Genomic DNA, 17987 nt, shown 5'->3' on the forward strand with positions numbered 1-17987 from the left:
GAGAGGTTGTATTTGAATTTAAGGTCCCAAATGAAAGATATTAAGAGGATGCAACTTGTACAAAGCGTTCTGATGCAACCAAGGAATCTGCAAAGCATGTATCACTCAGATATACAATTGTACAAGTAAAAAAGACATAAAATGCCATAGCTCCTGTTGTTTTAGTAATTTTGCTGCATGGAGTTGAAGGGCTAGCCCATATTTATGTGCAACTAAAATGGCCACCAGTCTACCAGGAGGCTATCTTTGATCAGATCACAAAATATAGTAAGGGGCATGTGTAAACCATCATGTACTGTACTTGTTCCAAGTTTTAACAAAATCGGACTATGCATGTCTGAGAAATGGTTGGGGACACATTCATGTAACAAAATGGCCACCAGTCGGCCATCTTGAATCTGATCTCAAAAAAAATATCATGCACATGTAAGCCATCATTCATTATCTGTACGCCAAGTTTGAACAACGTCAGTAAATGCTTGTCCGAGAAATGGTTGAGGACGTGTTTGACACTGGGTTTTTTGTTTTTTTCACAACTAAAATGGCCACCAGTCTACCAGGAGGCCATCTTTGATCAGATCACAAAATATAGTAAGGGGCATGTGTAAACCATCATGTACTGTACTTGTTCCAAGTTTTAACAAAATCGGACTATGCATGTCTGAGAAATGGTTGGGGACACATTCATGTAACAAAATGGCCACCAGTCGGCCATCTTGAATCTGATCTCAAAAAAAATGTCATGCACATGTAAGCCATCATTCATTATCTGTACGCCAAGTTTGAACAACATCAGTAAATGCTTGTCCGAGAAATGGTTGAGGACGTGTTTGACACTGGGTTTTTTGTTTTTTTCACAACTAAAATGGCCACGAGTCAGTCAACTTGGATCTGATGTCGAAAATTTTTTTATGTGCATATGTATACCATCATGTGTTGCGGATAGAGCGGGATTTAAGTTTTCAGACCCCGGGATATTCAAGTAGTCAAGCCCCCCCCCACTCCAAATCACCAACCTTGGAATGCAGTGGGAAGATAATTTTTTAGCCACGTTGCGTAGCGAACGCTGGCTCTAAGAGAGCTCTGCGTTGTTGTTGTTGTTGTTCTTCTTCTTCTGGTGAAGACAAACCCTTTCTGGGGGTGAGAATAGGGAGTGAAGCAGGCAGGGAGGCTACATGGAGGTACCTGATGCCCTTAGGCATCTGATGCCCTAAACGCACTTGACGCCCTAAAGGCACCTGATGCCCTGGGGGTACCTGATGCCCTGGAAGCTCGCATAGCAAGATTGACTGGTGGAATGACGCGGCTCTTGAACACATTTGTCCTTGTTTAAAAAAATAGCATTACTGTGTATAAATCTATAAACATTTCACCACAACACTTTTTTTTTTAACTGAAGATAAATTAAAAGTAAAAATAATTTAAACTGGAAGGGCCCTCGGTAGAGCACAGACCTCCACCAAGCTGATTAGTTTACGTTTTGTATCCCACTGATGGGTCGGATCTGGATTCTGACCTGAACCAAAATCAAATCGGCTTGTTCTTGTCACCTACCCAACTCGTCCAAGAAGTTTCATCGGAATCCGTCTATAACATTTTTAGATATCCTGCTATACAGTTTATCGTTTTAGCTCTATCATATCGATGGTGAAAAATCGCGAGAAATTCTCGCATCCAGATTCAGATCGTAAGCAAAATCGAATCAAATCTTCCTTGTTACATCCCCAACTTGTCCACCAAGTTTCGTACGAATCCGTCCATAACCTTTTGAGAGAGTTATCTGTCGGGTTAGTCCCATCACTCAATGGTGAAAAATCACTTGAAAAATTCTCGGATCTGCATCCGGATTCGGATCTTCACCAAAATTGAATCAAATCTTCCTTGTTTCATACCCAACCTGCCCACCAAGTTTTGTCCGAATCCATCCACAACTTTTTTCAGACATCGTGCTTCTACGTCATTTTGGCCCCCATTACTCAATGGTGAAAAAATCACTTGAAAAATTATCGGATCTGGATCTGGATTCGGATCTTCACCAAAATCGAATCATTTCGTCCTTGTCGTATAACCCAGCTCTCCACCAAATTTAGTCCGAATCTGTCTGCAACTTTTTGAGATATTTTGTTCACAAACAAACAGACGGGGGTGAAAACATAACCTCCGTCCAGCTTCGGTGGGTGGAGGTAATTATCAGTAAGAGCTCAATAAAGTGATATCGAATTGATAAAGTGATTTTGGTAGAACGTTAACACACATTTATCAAAAACCGGATGGGGAAAGTCGAATTGCTAGCCTGACATAGCAGATGTATCCCCATTTATCACTTCCCAGGCTCTGCTACCTTTCAGTCAACAAGGGAGGAAATAATACTAGCTTTATTGGGTGGTCGCTAGACTACCGTTATTCTCAGGGTTTCCGTCTGTCTGTATGTATGTAATGGACAGCTCTGGAGGCCAGAGGAGTCAACCGATTTTGATGAAACTTGACTGGTAGGTTCATACCAGGATCTAGTATGCTTTTGAGCACTGTTGCTATGGATGCCACCGTTGCCTAGCAATGGGACTTTGAAATTTTGGAAAAAAATCCGAAAAATATTTATATATACAGTATATATTTTTTCGAAAATAAAAAATCGGCTTCCGCGCTTTTATGCGCACTATAATCAACCTCTTTGTCAAAAAATTTCAGCCCGATCCATCAAAAACTGTATGACTCGTGTGCAATTATATAGCGACCACCCATGTCGCCTACCGGCTTGTCTGTTTGTTTGTACGTCATGGACAGCTCTGGAGACCAGAGGTGTCAACCGATTTTGATGAAACTTGACTGGTAGGTTCATACCAGGATCTAGTTTATGCTTTTAAGCACTGTTGCTATGAACGCCACCGTTGCCTAGCAGCAGGACTTTGAAATTTTTGAAAAAATCCAAAAAATATATTTTTTTCTAAAATTATAAATCGGCTTCCGCGCTTTTATGCGCACTATAATCAACCTCTTTGTCAAAAACTTTCAGCCCGATCTGTCAAAAACTGTATGACTAGTATGCAATTATATTACTATATGCTTTCATCCCAACGTTAGCGTTGGGATTCCCTAACGTACGGTTAGGGAATCGAACACAAATGATGAATGGACAGTTGCTCGTCATGTTCCTCTATGGAACAACGAATGGCAAAAATGCCATCTGATGTGTTCTCTTATCTACATATTTCAAATTCACCTTAGTCTCGCGACCATCCACGTCACCTAGACTGGTTATATTTCTGGGAAATGTGAATTCAAGAAGCTTTTTTGTGGAAAAGCAGGCAAACCACTTTTTCTGGGGTAGTTTTTCACATTGAGCACGAATCTGTTGTTTGCCGAGTCCAAAAATGCCTAATAAGGTCACTAATTAAGGTCAAAGGTCAATGAGTGCAAACTTCAAAATTTTTCAAAAAGTGTTTTATTTGACATCCTCTATCCAGATATGTAACTTATTTTACAATATTTTGTATAGTAGGGTTCATCCAGGTTTTCAAAATGTGAGAAAAAAAGGAAAATGTGAAGGAAAAATAATGCTATTTTGTTAATATCTCCGTACTAGAGCAACTATTAGTTTTTTAACATAGTGTTTCATTTCACTTTCATTTATATGATTAAATGCCACAAGTGAAATGGTTTGACTGACTCCTATCCATACGTAATTCCTAAGCAAGATTATTCTCAATTTTGAATTTCACAATTTGACGAATTAGCCTCCTAATTAAGGTTAAGGGTCACCAGGTGCAAAGTAAACTTATGACGCAAACAACTGTTCTGACAGTCAATCATGTGTTCTTATCTCTCAATCAGATCCTACTGCAATCTGTCTGACCAATTGGGGGCAAGGAGAAGAGCTTGTTCACTGTGACACGACACCCTCCACCCACTCCACCCACACCCCCACCCCCAACCCCGACCTGCTAATGTATACTTTACTTCACCCTGTTTCGACATGGTATTTCTGCGACATTGCACTTGCAGGCTTCAGTGCACAACTGGCTCCCCCACTTCTGACAAGAGCAACTATTAGGACTGCAACCTTTTGTGCAACTACACTGCACAAGTTCTCTGCATCCCTTTGGAATTGGAGGCAAAGATTTAAGAACCAGTGACAATTTACCATCCACGAGTCTCCATCCTCATTCTGTTGGTGGTGGCAGGGATGGCATTGGGTTATGAGCTTCTCTCCAAATGAAACCTTGGTAGTTTGCTCGTTCTATGTGGAATTTTGCAGCGTCACTAGATGGAGGGAGGGTCTCTGTTGCATGACATTTGCTGAAAAGCTTAATCTGGGCCTGATTACAGTTCTCAGATGGTGCCTTGTAGATGTGGCAAATGAACTTTTCAGCATCTTCTGTGACCTGTTTTGAGGGCGTCGGAAACTTGCCAAGACCTTTCAGAAGACTGTTGTGTTCAAGGAAGATATCCCACTGTTCTGTTTGAGTGTCCTGAGGAAAAGGACACCGTGTCGCATCCTGTTACACTGTGAAATGCAGGTAGTATCTCATAGACATGATCGGCAAGTCCAAGTTCCCTCCTTATGTCATGCACAGGAACATACTTCGGTTTCTTCATTGTTCCCGCTTTCATCCAAAGCCTCGTGCAAGACATTCTACCGAAGTTGGTGACCAACAACACCAAGACATCTGTGTCACGAGCTACGACCACAATGTTCGGTGCATCTGTTTGAAGGCAGTGTAGAATCATTCTAGAATCCGCCTCCTCATGATTGCTCTCTAGCAATGTTGTGTCCATTGCAGGGTCTGAACTCTGGACTTCTGTTTCAGAAGCAAAATCTCCACCAACAACAACCACTTTTTCAGGGGGTGCCGCGGCTATGAGAGCATTTGACAGGAACTGAGCAAGCTCTGTCTTGTTTTCAGTTGATGCAAGAAAGTCCGGCCATTTGTTGGGGAGTGGTACGTCCCTATCTTCAATCAGATGCCGAACTGGCCTTGACTTCTTTGAACGTTTGGTCCTTGTTCCAGCTTTGATGGAAATATCTCTGTACCGATCGAAGGTAACGTCAATTTGGCTGTAAGCCTGGCCTTGCCAGAAAATGAACTTCACAAATTCATCTGCATAGTAACCAAAGGTATTTGCCTTGCTTGGCTTTCCAAGTGACATGACTGCAGCTTGTCCATCAATGATCAAGCAAGAAGGTTCATCATTAGAGATTTCTGTGGGGCAGGTTATACTTTGGATAAGAATGTCAAATAAGTTGGCTTTAATGCCAGATCGAAGTTCACCAGACGTTTCAGCAATGCTAATTGGCACGTTCATTAACTCATGGTTCAGTATTCTCACCAGGTCTACCGGTCTTCCAGCTCTGTAGGCTGCAATTAGTCTCTGCAAGAAGTTTCTGTCTGCTTTTGTGCTTTCTGTCTTCCCACTTGGCATCTTTGTAGCAACATCGTAGAGTGTTGCAAAGGTTGGAGCCTTCACCTTTTGAAGTGCAGAACGGAACAAGTTGGTGGATGACACAAGTCTCTCTTTGACGAAACTCTCCAACTTCTGTTGCCCAAGTGTTTCAGCATTCAGCAGCGACTCTTCTATTTCAGAAGTCGCAACATCTTTTGTTGCGCAGTTAAGGAGCTTGTTTGGTCGACCAGTAGATTCTTCAGCAAATACTTTGAATCGCAAGAGAGTTTGAAGGATTCGTTCCTCATCGGAGTTGTCACGTTTAGTGCGGGAAGAGGTGGCTTCATTAGGGGTGTACCCAGTGTCCACTCCAACGTTCATCATTTCATACGTCTGCATTGAAATGCGCGTCCTGTGTTTGTATGAGAGCGTCCATCTTGCCAGGGCTGAATTGGTTGTGGTTATTCCAATGATTCCACCACTCTTTTTCCCAATTCCATTGAGCCATTCCAGGCTATGATCCGGATCGACTTGGTTGAAACTTTGGTCCGATCCTTTCACAACAAAGTTACCAAGGCGGAACTCTTCCTCCACTTCTGGTGGGAGCTGATGCATCTGTGACAGGTAAACACAGCCCCATCTTGCATAATTCACGTGATCGTATCGGAAGAAGAATGGCAACATTTCTCGGAACGATTCCAAATGTAGTGTCCACAACCCTGCTCTCTGTGCCCGAACGAAAGCAAGCAATACAGTTACCATCCTCAAGTAATCCCACCAAAACCTGAAGTTTGGATCACTCTGTCGATTTTCAACGAAGACTGTGAGGTGCTGCCGAAAGGTCTCAGAACCCACAATGTCAAGTAAGCTATCGAAGTCTTTGCTGGCTAGTGCATCCTCCAGGGTTTGGCAAGTTTTGGGATATTGTTTATGGAGGTCAGTTTTCAATTGCGGCATCAAGATTTGCCACTGCACTTGCCAAGTTAATTTGTTCGCCCTCATTGCCTTTGCATATGATTTTCCATCTTTAGCTTTCTCAGCCGAATTTGGTCCAAGTAAACCACTTTCAACCCACAGTTCAAGTATTCCAGAATCTTCTGTGTGTTGCCCTATTGCTTTCAAAAAGTTCATCGTGATATGTAACCCACCGAATCTTGGAATTAGGGTATCTCTGAAGTCGGATACTGACCATTTCATCTCCATCAGTTGGGGGTACAATGCCTGATCAACTGTGATCACAGCGTAGCGGTTTCCTAGAGCCCTTGTGACATGTAATGCCCTTTGCCACTATGGTGTTCAAAGTTGAAAGTTCATGAGCTGGGGCTAGTATGATTGGCATATATCCAATGGTAGTTTTGGCTATCTCTGACCTTGTGCTGTGCAACTGATTGAACGTGGTCCAGGAACCTTTGTCATCCTCTCCTTGCCGAGATGTTAAGAATGCCATGTCCCAATCTACACTGTCTTGTAGAGCACTGGGAGGATCTTTCTCCCTCAGAAACCATCCTGTTTCAACCCCATCGAAATCAGGAATGAGGGTGTCCTTGTTGATAAACACCTCATGAATCTTTTCAACTGAAGGTGGGATATCCAAAGTTGATGTATTGGATGGTTTGATGTCTCTAAGACCACTTTCAGCAGGTGCCCCCCTCGGCCAGGCAGCAAACTGTGTAGCGTGAAATGTATTCTTGCCATCTAGGGTTGAGTCATTGATATCAATATTGTCATCGGAAAAATACACAAATATTCCAGAGACCAGGTTGCTAGGTACCACCGCCCCAGTTTGTGGATCAAGTGCTTTCAGAGTGTTTTCAGCCATTGATGTGTCATACTTTAGAACCCGGTTGTAGCTGATTATGTGCCCAGCATTATGGAATAGCTCAACCAATTTTTTTGACCTAGTTGATTGGTGCAGTGTCATACCCATTCCAACATGTTTAGGCGGTGCTTTCTGGTCTCCACAAATACCATAGACCATATCTTGCCCAATGCCAAGGACCCTTGTTTTCTTCACCCAACTAATTTCAGACGTTTCACATTCATCAAACTCAGCATCAACACCACTTTGGCCACCAAGCAAGATATTGACAAACATGTGTACAGATGGTGGTATGCTTGCCAACTCTGCTTCTTCACTGACATCACAGCCCTCGAATGCAGGATGTGACATGATATCACTGTGGAGTTTAAGAGCAACATGCACTAAAGATGGAAAATCATCATCCTGTTGTCTAAATACGGGAATATTTTCAGCACTGTTCTGACCACACACCATTTCTGAAAGGGGTATGTGACTGAACTGTCTGGGAAGAAGCAGAGTTTGCCTTTCTGAAATAGCTACATTTCTTGGCACAAGAAATTCATGTGTCCCCAATGTACTTTGACAAAGTTTCTTTGAAAGTGCCCAGTCTACTAACATACGATGCAGGAATCGTGCAGTCGCACTCACTGGATAGTTCTTTGTACCTCTCGAATAGTGCTGACAGTTCAAACACGTGTCCTTTCTCAGCAGAGTGATGCAGTTCTTGACACAACCACGATATGGCCATGTCAGCTGCTTTGCTCATGGCTTCTGCCCTTTTTACATCCCTATAGAACTTTTTAAGGCAGTTAGCATGATAACATGCTTCAGCAGAGATCAAATCATTCTCAGTTGCAGTTCGGACGAAGATCTCATGTACAAATTGAGATTTTGCTATGATGTCGTCACTCACGTCGAAGGTTGTGACACGACTTGTCTTCTGCTTCCTATCGAATTTTTGGCAGAACATACACAAAGTCCAGTCCACCTTAGTAGCACTACTGCGTAAAAACAGGCGTCCTTCAACTGAAACACCCTTTCTTTCATTAGCTTGCGCTTTTGCCGGATCTTTTGATTGCTCCTTTTCTAGCTTAGCATTTATTTTCCCCTTATGTGTGTATGCTGAGTAACATAGTTTGTGCCATTTAAGTTTGGGGATACTGTCTTGAGGCTCTGCAAAGAGCGATGAAAGCCTGTCCACAGCTGGCCGAAATTCAGTGCCTCAGTTTGCATCGGAGCTTAGTCGCCTCTCTGATGGAAGCAATGCCTTGGTCTGTCTGGTTGAAAACCGTGTCTTTAGCCCGGCTGCTTTCCTGGCATATGATACAATGCTCAAACGTCACATCCTCACGCTGTCGCTTGAGGCTTGCAATAGGTTCCATTGTTGCCTGGGGAGAGAAACAAAAACCTGACTAAGCTCCATGCATGCATGTTCTGATCATGAAAAGTCCCCCCCTATCCCCCTGTACTGCAAAGATAGCTGGTGCTTGCCCTGGCTCCCGCTCTGGCTTCATATTTAGTACAGACAGCAGTCTAATCAACAGCATAGCAGTAGATGCACTCATCACTCGCTCTAGGCCCACAACCTGTGCATCTGTGGGTGTATATGATGTCAAGCATGTCTGGCCATGGATTCATTCACTGTCACTTTCACTTTCATTCATATTTGTGTTTGATAAAACTCGAAGAGGATCCCTACCTGTTCTTGTAATGCCTAAGGCACTAACTAGATGTCTAGGCTATTAGATTCATTCCTCATTTAGGGCGACTTCAAGAACACCCTGTTTGAATGGAAATGGAATATCAAGCATGGCGAGTGTGAAATGTAGCCGGCTTCACATAGATGGCAACACTGTCAAGTGGAGTGGACTTGGAGAAGCCAAGGGGCAAAATTACCAGTAGCTGTGAGGCAAAATGTAACAATCACCTTTCATACTCATTAACCTTTGATCTTTATGCTTAATATGCAAATTACGTCATTAACACATCTGTCTTATTCACTGTAGGATATCATACCATCAGCAGAAGCAGAAAACCCTTCCTTACTGTAGACGTAGGAGTAAAAAAATGCAAGCAAAATGTATACCTCCACACGAAACTAAAAGTCGCACCGTTACAGAGATATTTACAAAAGTGTGTAATTTTTCCTTAACAATTTCCTTTAATTCTACAATTTTGATTACCTGTTATAGCTTTACCTTACAAAATGTCACAAAATAAGTCACATATATGGATAGAGGATGTCAAAATAAGCATTTTTTGAAAATTTTTGAAGTTTGCACTCATTGACCTTTGACCTTAATTAGTGACCTTATTAGGCATTTTTGGGCTCGGCAAACAACAGATTCGTGTTCAGCGCGAAAAACTACCCCAGCAAAAGTTGTTTGCCTGCTTTTCCCCCAAAGGTCAGGTCAGGTATGGGAGCATGTGCCAGAACAGCACGTCGCTGCGTCCACTTTCCGCCGGTACTCCAGGGGCCTCCGTCTGGCCATCCCCCAGGCAGATGCCAGGCCCATCCCCATCTCCTTGAGATGATGGTCAACCTGTTGCAACCATGAGGCACGTGGTCGATCCACTGGCCTCCTCCACTCATGAGACTCCCTCGCTGAGAGAATCTGGTGAGCAGGATCAGAGTCAGGAAAACGAGCCACATGTCCATACAGCCGCAACTGACGCTCACGGACTATGCAGGTAACAAATCTCATCCGAGTCTCTCTCAGCAACCGCTCGTTGGACACAAAATCCGACCAGCGATAGCCAAGGATTCTCCGAAGAGACCTGGTACCAAAGGAATTAAGTCTCCGTCTCAGATCCTTGGTCAGAGTCCAAGTCTCACACCCATAGAGCAAGACTGGAAGTACCAAGGACCTGAAGACTCGGACTTTCGTCCTCCCGCACAGGTACCGGCAGCACCACACCCCATGATCCAGTGAATCCATGACTCCCCAGGCCCGACCCAGACGTCTATTGACCTCTGACTCGCAGCCAGCAGAGACATGAATATCACTGCCAAGGTAAGTGAATCTCTCCACGACCTCAACATCCTCACCACAAACAGACACAGACAGGACAGCAGCATCCAAGATGTCACCGAAAGCCTGGATCTTAGTTTTGACCCAAGAAACCCGTAATCCCAACGGCTCCGACTCCTCATTCAGCACCTCGAGGGCCCCCAAGAGGATGTCTAAAGTCTCTGTAAAGATGACTGCATCATCTGCAAAGTCAAGGTCCGAGATCTTGACATTCCCAAATGACGCACCGCAACTTGATCTCTCCGACATCCTCCCTAGAATCCAGTCCATACAAGTGCTGAAAAGTGTGGGGGCAAGTACACATCCCTGACGAACTCCAGTAACAACTGGAAATAAGTCAGAGATGGTACCACCACACTTCACAGCACTCTCAGTCCCAGAGTAGAGTTCAGACATCAGATCGATCAGTTTTGGTGGCACCCCACGAAGACCAAGAATCCTCCAGAGGACATCCCGATTCACTGAATCGAACACTTTACAGAGATCAACATAGGCTGCAAGCAGCCCCTGCCGAAACTCTCGTCTGCGTTCGGTGAGGACACGAAGTGCAAGGATACGGTCAATCGTTGACCTCTTTGGTGTAAAGCCTGACTGCTCTGGACGCTGGTGCTCAAGCAGATGGTGGCGAACCCTATCGAGAATTATCCGAGCAAAGACCTTGCCCGGCACTGAGAGCAGCGTCACCCCTCGGTAGTTGTTGCAGTCTTGGCGATCACCCTTCCCTTTCCAGAGAGGGACAACAAGGCCCCTCTTCCAGTCAGTTGGGATGATGCCTGTGTTCCAGGCAGAGCACAAAACTCCATGCAACGACACGAGTGCAGCATTTCCACCAGCCTTGAGAAGTTCGGCATGGATGCCACAGATCCCTGGAGCTTTGCCCCGTTTCAACTGGTTCACCGCAGCCCGTGTTTCCACAAGCGAAGGTGGACCACAGTTGATTCGAGGGTCAGCAACAGGGATTGTAACACCCTTGACGTCCAACTCGACAGTTGGGGGATCAGCCTGGTACAACCGCTCACTCTCTCATCCCTGAGCTTGGCAACATCCAGCCTCGGCTGGGATGGTACCATTCTCCAGGATTTAAGGTGCAGCTTTAGAGTTGCTACAACAAGCCTGTGGTCAGTATTGAGGAACTGAGCACTCCGGTAGACCCTGCAGTTCTGGATCATCCTCCAACGACCGTCAATGAGGACATGGTCAATCTCTTTTGCCACACCGCCAGCGTTGGAATACCAAATCCAGCGATGAGCTTGTGGGCGCTGAAACCATGAACCAGCCACCCTAAGTCCATGACTTCTTGCAAAGTCAAGGAACTTAGTGCCATTCTGGTTCATAGTTCCTGACCCATGGGGACCAACACACACCTCATAACCATCCCTATCAGTTCCAGTCGATGCATTGAAATCCCCCAAGACTAGAAGTGTATCTCGTCTGGGGCACTGATCAACCACAGACTCGAGTGTGGCATAGAATGCATCCTTCACGGTGAGATCACTCGCCTCAGTCGGAGCATAAACAGAGACCAGGGAAATGACACCTAAGGAGTGACGAATCCTTAATCTCATAATACGCTCGTTGACCGGTGTTACCTCAATTATCATTGGGGTCAGCTTATTGGACACAGCTACAGCAACTCCTTGGGTATGGTAACCATCAGAGCGACCAGACCAATAGTAGGTGTAACCACCCACCATTATCTCGCCGCAATCCGGTCTCCGAACCTCAGAGAGAGCTGCAATCCCGATGTCCAAACGCTTGAGCTCATTTGATAACAGAGACAGGTGATCATCCTCTTTTAGGGATAGGACATTCCAGGCACCCACCCGAAGGGACCGCCTCAGGTTAACCCAAGGAGACCGCCGTCTGGTGGACGACACCTCAGCACTACTCCGACACACTCTCCCGCAATCTGACCCAGGGATGTTACCCCGTGGTTTCCCTCCTACCAAAGATTGGGGGTCCCGAAGGCTTTGCCCCAATCCTGTCATCCGGTGAGCTGCCCTGCGAAGGGAAGCTGCACAGGAGGTACTCCCACGGAGTGGGTTTTCAGATTTTTTTGCGTTTTTGTGTTTTGCGGAATGAAGGGTTTTACGGTGGCCGGAGTGCAAATCCTGCCACCAACCTCCTAATAAGAAGTGACCCAACTGCAGGAGGACGTCCGCAGACACAATTGGGCACTAGATATGGATGGCCGTTGGCTCACAAGGAGCTCCTCCGCCCTTTCCCCCAAAATGCTTCTTGAATTGTAAAGAAGCACATTTTCTGATTTTTTAACCAGTCTAACCTACCAGCTTGTAAATATATAAATGTGTCTTGTTTTTCGTGGGCTCCCTGGAGTTTGGGCCCTGGACAAATGTCCCATTGATCTTTCCCTAAATCTGGCCCTGGTTGCGGACGCACACACGCGAAAATCGAGACCAAATCCACAAGCCCTCGTTTCGGACTAAGTCCAACGGGGGCTAATAATGGTCTCTATGCTAGTGCTGTTCTGTGTTGGTGGACAAGAAAAACTTTTTATCAAGTAAAGGGTGATAAGAATATCGTTATGGTTTTGCAAATCTTACCCCAGGGGGAGAGCATATATGGACACACAGGTGTCCTGAGGATCAGTTATTTCATTAGTCTTTGTATAGATAGCCCTTTGACAAGGGACCAAGGACTATCTGGGAAGCATGCGTTGGCTAGGCTGTATTTATCCCATGTGATGTCTTCCCTCCCTCCCCCTCTGTTACTTTCAATCTTCCCTCCATTACCCCATCAGCCCGTTTCAACGGTCCGCCAATAGTCTCCCCTCCATCAAACATCCTTTCAACAGTCCCTCCTTCACCCCCATTGGTCTTACCTTCAATCCCGTGGCCGTTCAGTCATCCCTCGGTCGTGCGGAGTTCCTTTCCGTGTTCCCTCCATCTGCGCATTGCTTGGTAACCCCTCGGGTGCTCTCAGATGCATGCTCGTGTCACGTTTCACATGCAGGTTTGTGGTGCTTGGTGCTCGGCATGGCCTGCGAGGTGTGGTGCTTCTCGCGGGTATGGTACAGTGCGACTGGTCGTTTTCCATGCAAAGGAGGGGGCTGGGGACTCTCGTTTCGGATTTGGGCTTTGAGTGCGGGGCGGGGGCTTCGTTGAAACTTCCCTCAGGATGGTGTTGCAATTTGCACAAGTGACGTCATGCACCTGCCCCCATCAGCTGCGGACTAATGGGAGGGGGAGAAGGCTTGTGGGAGGAGGTGAAGAAATCTGATGGGAGGAAGAAGCAGAAAGGCGAAGAGAAGGACTCGTGACAAGCTCGCGTGAGCAGGGACAAAGAGTGCTCCTGAGCAGATGGCTCAGAATGCAGAAAGGGAAGAAACAAAAGGCAGAAGAGAGGAACTAACGGTACAAGCTCACATGAGCGGAAGACTAAAAGACTGAGAAGGCTCATGAGGGAAGGAACAAAAACGTGTGAGGGAAAAGGAAGGAAAGTTTCACGAGCAGTTGATGTCGAGCTTCTGTGGAAGAACACTCCTTCCACAAGCATCGTCCTTCCCTCTCGATCCTGTCGGCCACAAAAGATGAGGACTAAATGAATGTCCAAATCTGGAATGAAATCTGATGATTTAAAGAAATAACGTTTCTTATAACTAAGCCTATGTACCTATTTACCGGCACTTGAAGCAAGCAAGGCTATGTTCCTTCTTCTCCATACGTATAGACACAAGAAAATGTGAAATTTCCAAAGCATTAAACTTAATTTACACCGTAAATTAAGTCCTTCCCAATTCCATATCCAGGTGATGCATGTCGTCATCGCCGGGTGCAGACGAAAGGGAGTCCTCGGGTTTTACTCTATCCGTTTGTCACTTGTAAAATCGAAGATTTTTCAAGTATATTGGTCGGTCGAATTTGTTATTCTGTCTGTCTGTCTGTTTGTTACTTGGCAAAATCTTCAATTTTTGTCAAGTATGGTTGGTCTGTTCCGTTTGTTGGTTTGTTACTTTCGAAATCTAAAGATTTCATAAGTATATTGATGCCTTCCGTTTCTGTTTGTTTGTTTGTTTGTTTGTATGTTTGTAGGCACGATAACTCGAGAACGGAAGAAGCTACCAATGTCAAATTGCACCACGTGATTCAGGAGGGTGATGGCTAGTGCTGATTAGATTTTGGTCAAAATCGGTCAAAGGTCAAGGTCACAATGAGGTCAAACATCCAAAACATTCGATTTTTGATGGTTTGGTACAGAATCATCATAGAAACTTCTGGTTTGCGTCGCTACCTTCTCGAGAGAGCTTTTATTAGACAAGGTCAGAGGTCAAGTTGACGATTTCGTAAGTACCAGTCTATGACTGCTTGTTTGTTTGTTTGTTTGTTTGTAGGCACGATAACTCGAGAACGGAAGAAGCTACCAATGTCAAATTACACCACGTGATTCAGGAGGGTGATGGCTCGTGCTGATTAGATTTTGGTCAAAATAGGTCAAAGGTCAAGGTCACAGTGAGGTCAAACATCCAAAAAATGACAACTCGAGAACAGAAGAAGCTACCAATGTCAAATTACACCATGTGATTCAGGAGGGTGATGGCTAGCGCTGATTACATTTTGGTCAAAATCGGTCAAAGGTCAAGGTCACAGTGAGGTCAAACATCCAAAACATTCGATTTTTGATGGTTTGGTACAGAATCATCGTAGAAACTTCTGGTTTGCGTCGCTACCTTCTCTCGAGACAGCTTTTATGAGACAAGGTCAGAGGTCAAGTTGACGATTTCGTAAGTACCAGTCTATGACTGCTTGTTTGTTTGTTTGTTTGTATGTTTGTTTGTTTGTTTGTAGGCACGATAACTTGAGAATGGAAGAAGCTACCAATGTCAAATTACACCACGTGATTCAGGAGGGTGATGGCTCGTGCTGATTAGATTTTGGTCGAAATCGGTCAAAGGTCAAGGTCACAGTGAGGTCAAACATCCAAAAAATAATAACTCGAGAACGGAAGAAGCCACCAATGTCAAATTACACCACGTGATTCAGGAGGGTGATGGCGAGCGCTGATTAAATTTTGGTCAAAATCTGTCAAAGGGCAAGGTCACTGTGAGGTCAAACATCCAAAACATTCAATTTTTGATGGTTTGGTTCAGAATCATCGTAGAAACTTCTGGTTTGCTTCGCTACCTTCTCTCGAGACAGCTTTTATTAGACAAGGTCAGAAGTCAAGTTGAGGATTTCGTAAGTACCAGTCTATGACTGCTTATTTGTTTGTTTGTCCGGTCATCTACAGCCCAAACGGCTGGACAAGTCATTCTTAAATTTTTACACCTGATAGGCAATCCACCTGAGACTGTCCGTGTCCAAACCCCGTCTTAATCGGACTAAACGTCGCGACGTGACGTCACACAACGTGAAAACACATTTTTGGACATAACTCAGTTAGTTTTGTCAAACTCAGTTATGTCAAAAAAACACATTTTTGGACATAATTTGGTTGACGCCAAATTAAACTTCATTCAAATATCTAAATTATTACTAAATGCATCTTATTACAAATTACGCATAGTTTTCGCAGGCGTATGACGTCAAAGTTTTGCCTATTGACGTCATTTAAAAAAAAAAAATTACGCTCGTACAGGCCCGTAGCCAGGGCTCAGTATTAAGAGGGGCATATGAACTGGATGGGGGGGCACAATTATTATATTTAATATTTTTGATAACCCGGTATACAATTGTATTCATGCAGCATTGACACATCTATAATGAGGTTGCCGTCACATACTATCCAAATTGATCTCAGTTCGATTTAATATGTTCCGATGTTTTCGGCCTAAAATTATTTGAATGCAGGAGAGCCGCAACAAACTGGCACATTCACAATGCAGATATTCAATCATTAGACAATTGGCACCAATTCAGGTGAAGTTATACAAGGATTTGTCAAGAATTGGCATGAGAAAATTAATATAGCAGAGATACAATGACTAAACGGGGGAGGTTGGCACCGGAATCAGTGCACTTTGAAATAAGATACAGTAGGCTATGACCTGCGATCATCACGTTAAACTATCAACAGCAAATACGACCAGCCTGAAGATACCACAAGGTCCGCATTTAAAGCAGTCAATTACACAGAGGTAAGGTTATGCACAAAGCACTAGGTATGGGATATGCAAAGCACCAAACACAACATTTAACTTAAACTTCAGAAGTACAAAGCAGCAGCCACGGTGGGTGCTGACCACAACCACACTGCTACCACAACCACACATGCATCACCAGCAGTCACACACACACAATCTGAACTCCTCATATAGTTTTTATACCGCTGTACTCGCTGTCAGAAGAGCTGCAGGCGATGCGTCTCAGTGTGGAATCTTCTGAGGACCTTCTCCTTCCATTCATTCAGGCATTTACATGTGAGGTCTCTCTTGAAGGCCAGCTGTACCAGTTGTGCCTTGCGTGCATGGCGCATGGACCGTCGATGGTCAGTGAAGACATTCCTCAATGTTGAGAATGAGTTTTCACACATGGCAGTGGACACACCAAATGTTCGTCCAAGTCTCATAGCAGTCACTACACTTGGCATGGCTTCCAGCATTTTGTGGTATGTTGAGAGGAGTTTTTGTGTTGTCCATCTCTCGTTTGGCTGCTTTTCTGTCTGTGTGCGCATAAACTGCTTTGCAACCACACACTCTGTTTCACTGATGGTTGACTTTGTTAATGTCATGATGTGCTGGAGAAAGTGGGGATCCAAAAACGTGCCATTTTCAGGATTCAAGGCAGCGAGTGAACGGGCGAGTTGTGTGTTGCGCTCACTGAAGCGCTGAGCGATCTCGCCAAGCACAGTGTCAATTGCGCTGTAAAAAAAACCCTCTGCAGTTCCGTCTTCTCATTGTCGTTGTTTTGTCCTGTAGTCTCCAAAACTACAAACTGTTCCAAGTTCTTATGCATTGTGCGTCTCCGTTTTGGTGGTGCAGGTGTAGAAGTGCGAGCATCGTTGGCCTTGTTCCACAGATCAGTGAACTCATCCTCAGAGCGGAGTTTCTTCACGCACTCTGTAGCACTCGCCACCCGTTCCAACCCCGTTAGCAAGTCCATGTCCTCTGCCTGCAAGAGTCTGTTAGGGCCATCTAACAACATCAGCAGTTTTTGTACAAAGATAGCAATGAACATGAAGGCAGGCCCAGAGACTTCCCGCAAAAGCCCAATAGCCTCCATCCTCATCTCTGCACCGTAGGCGCGCTCTGCATCAATCTCTGACAGTTAGGATGTGATATTCTTAAAAGATCCTATGATCACAGACACGGTGGCTAAATGTCCCATCCACCTTTGATCAAGAAGTCGTTTTAACCACTCACCTTTATACTGTGCAGCAACAATGGGCTTTCTGAAGAATTTGTACAGGCAACAACAAACCTCGAGGAAATCAGTGACAGCTTTCTCTGCTGCCAGCACGTGGACAACTACCAGATGGAGTTGGTGATTTAAGCAGTGCACATAGGGGATTTCTCTTTCCAATATCTCTTGCAACAACTTTTGCACCCCACCGTGCTTCCCAGCCATTACCGAAGCCCCGTCGTACACCTGACTTAATATTTTTGACGTGTCAAGTCCTGTTTTTGTCAGCTCTGCAATTATTAGGTCTGTCAATGTTTTGCATCTCCAACGTCGGCTGCAGCTATTGTGAGTAGACGCTCTGTTGCTTCATTTGATGCCAATACAAAAGGTCGACATAGGCCAACCAAAGATCAACAACTCGGGTATTTCCAAAATCCTCAATTTCTTCCGATTGACTTGAAATTTGAAGAGGAT

The 17987-nt window shown here is 44.8% G+C and overlaps 1 protein-coding gene and 1 pseudogene across 7 annotated transcripts in view; one reads left to right on the forward strand and one right to left on the reverse strand.

Moving 5' to 3' along the window:
• LOC147027752 (ELKS/Rab6-interacting/CAST family member 1-like) overlaps positions 1-17987 on the forward strand; it is a 434885-nt gene that overhangs the window by 68865 nt on the left and 348033 nt on the right. The gene's annotated exons all lie outside the window — the stretch shown is intronic.
• Positions 3954-8629, reverse strand: LOC147027753 (uncharacterized; annotated as a pseudogene).

Source organism: Eptatretus burgeri, chromosome 4, assembly GCF_056783735.1.
Source record: "Eptatretus burgeri isolate ZD-2024b chromosome 4, Ebu_testis_v1, whole genome shotgun sequence".
NCBI lineage: Eukaryota > Metazoa > Chordata > Myxini > Myxiniformes > Myxinidae > Eptatretus > Eptatretus burgeri.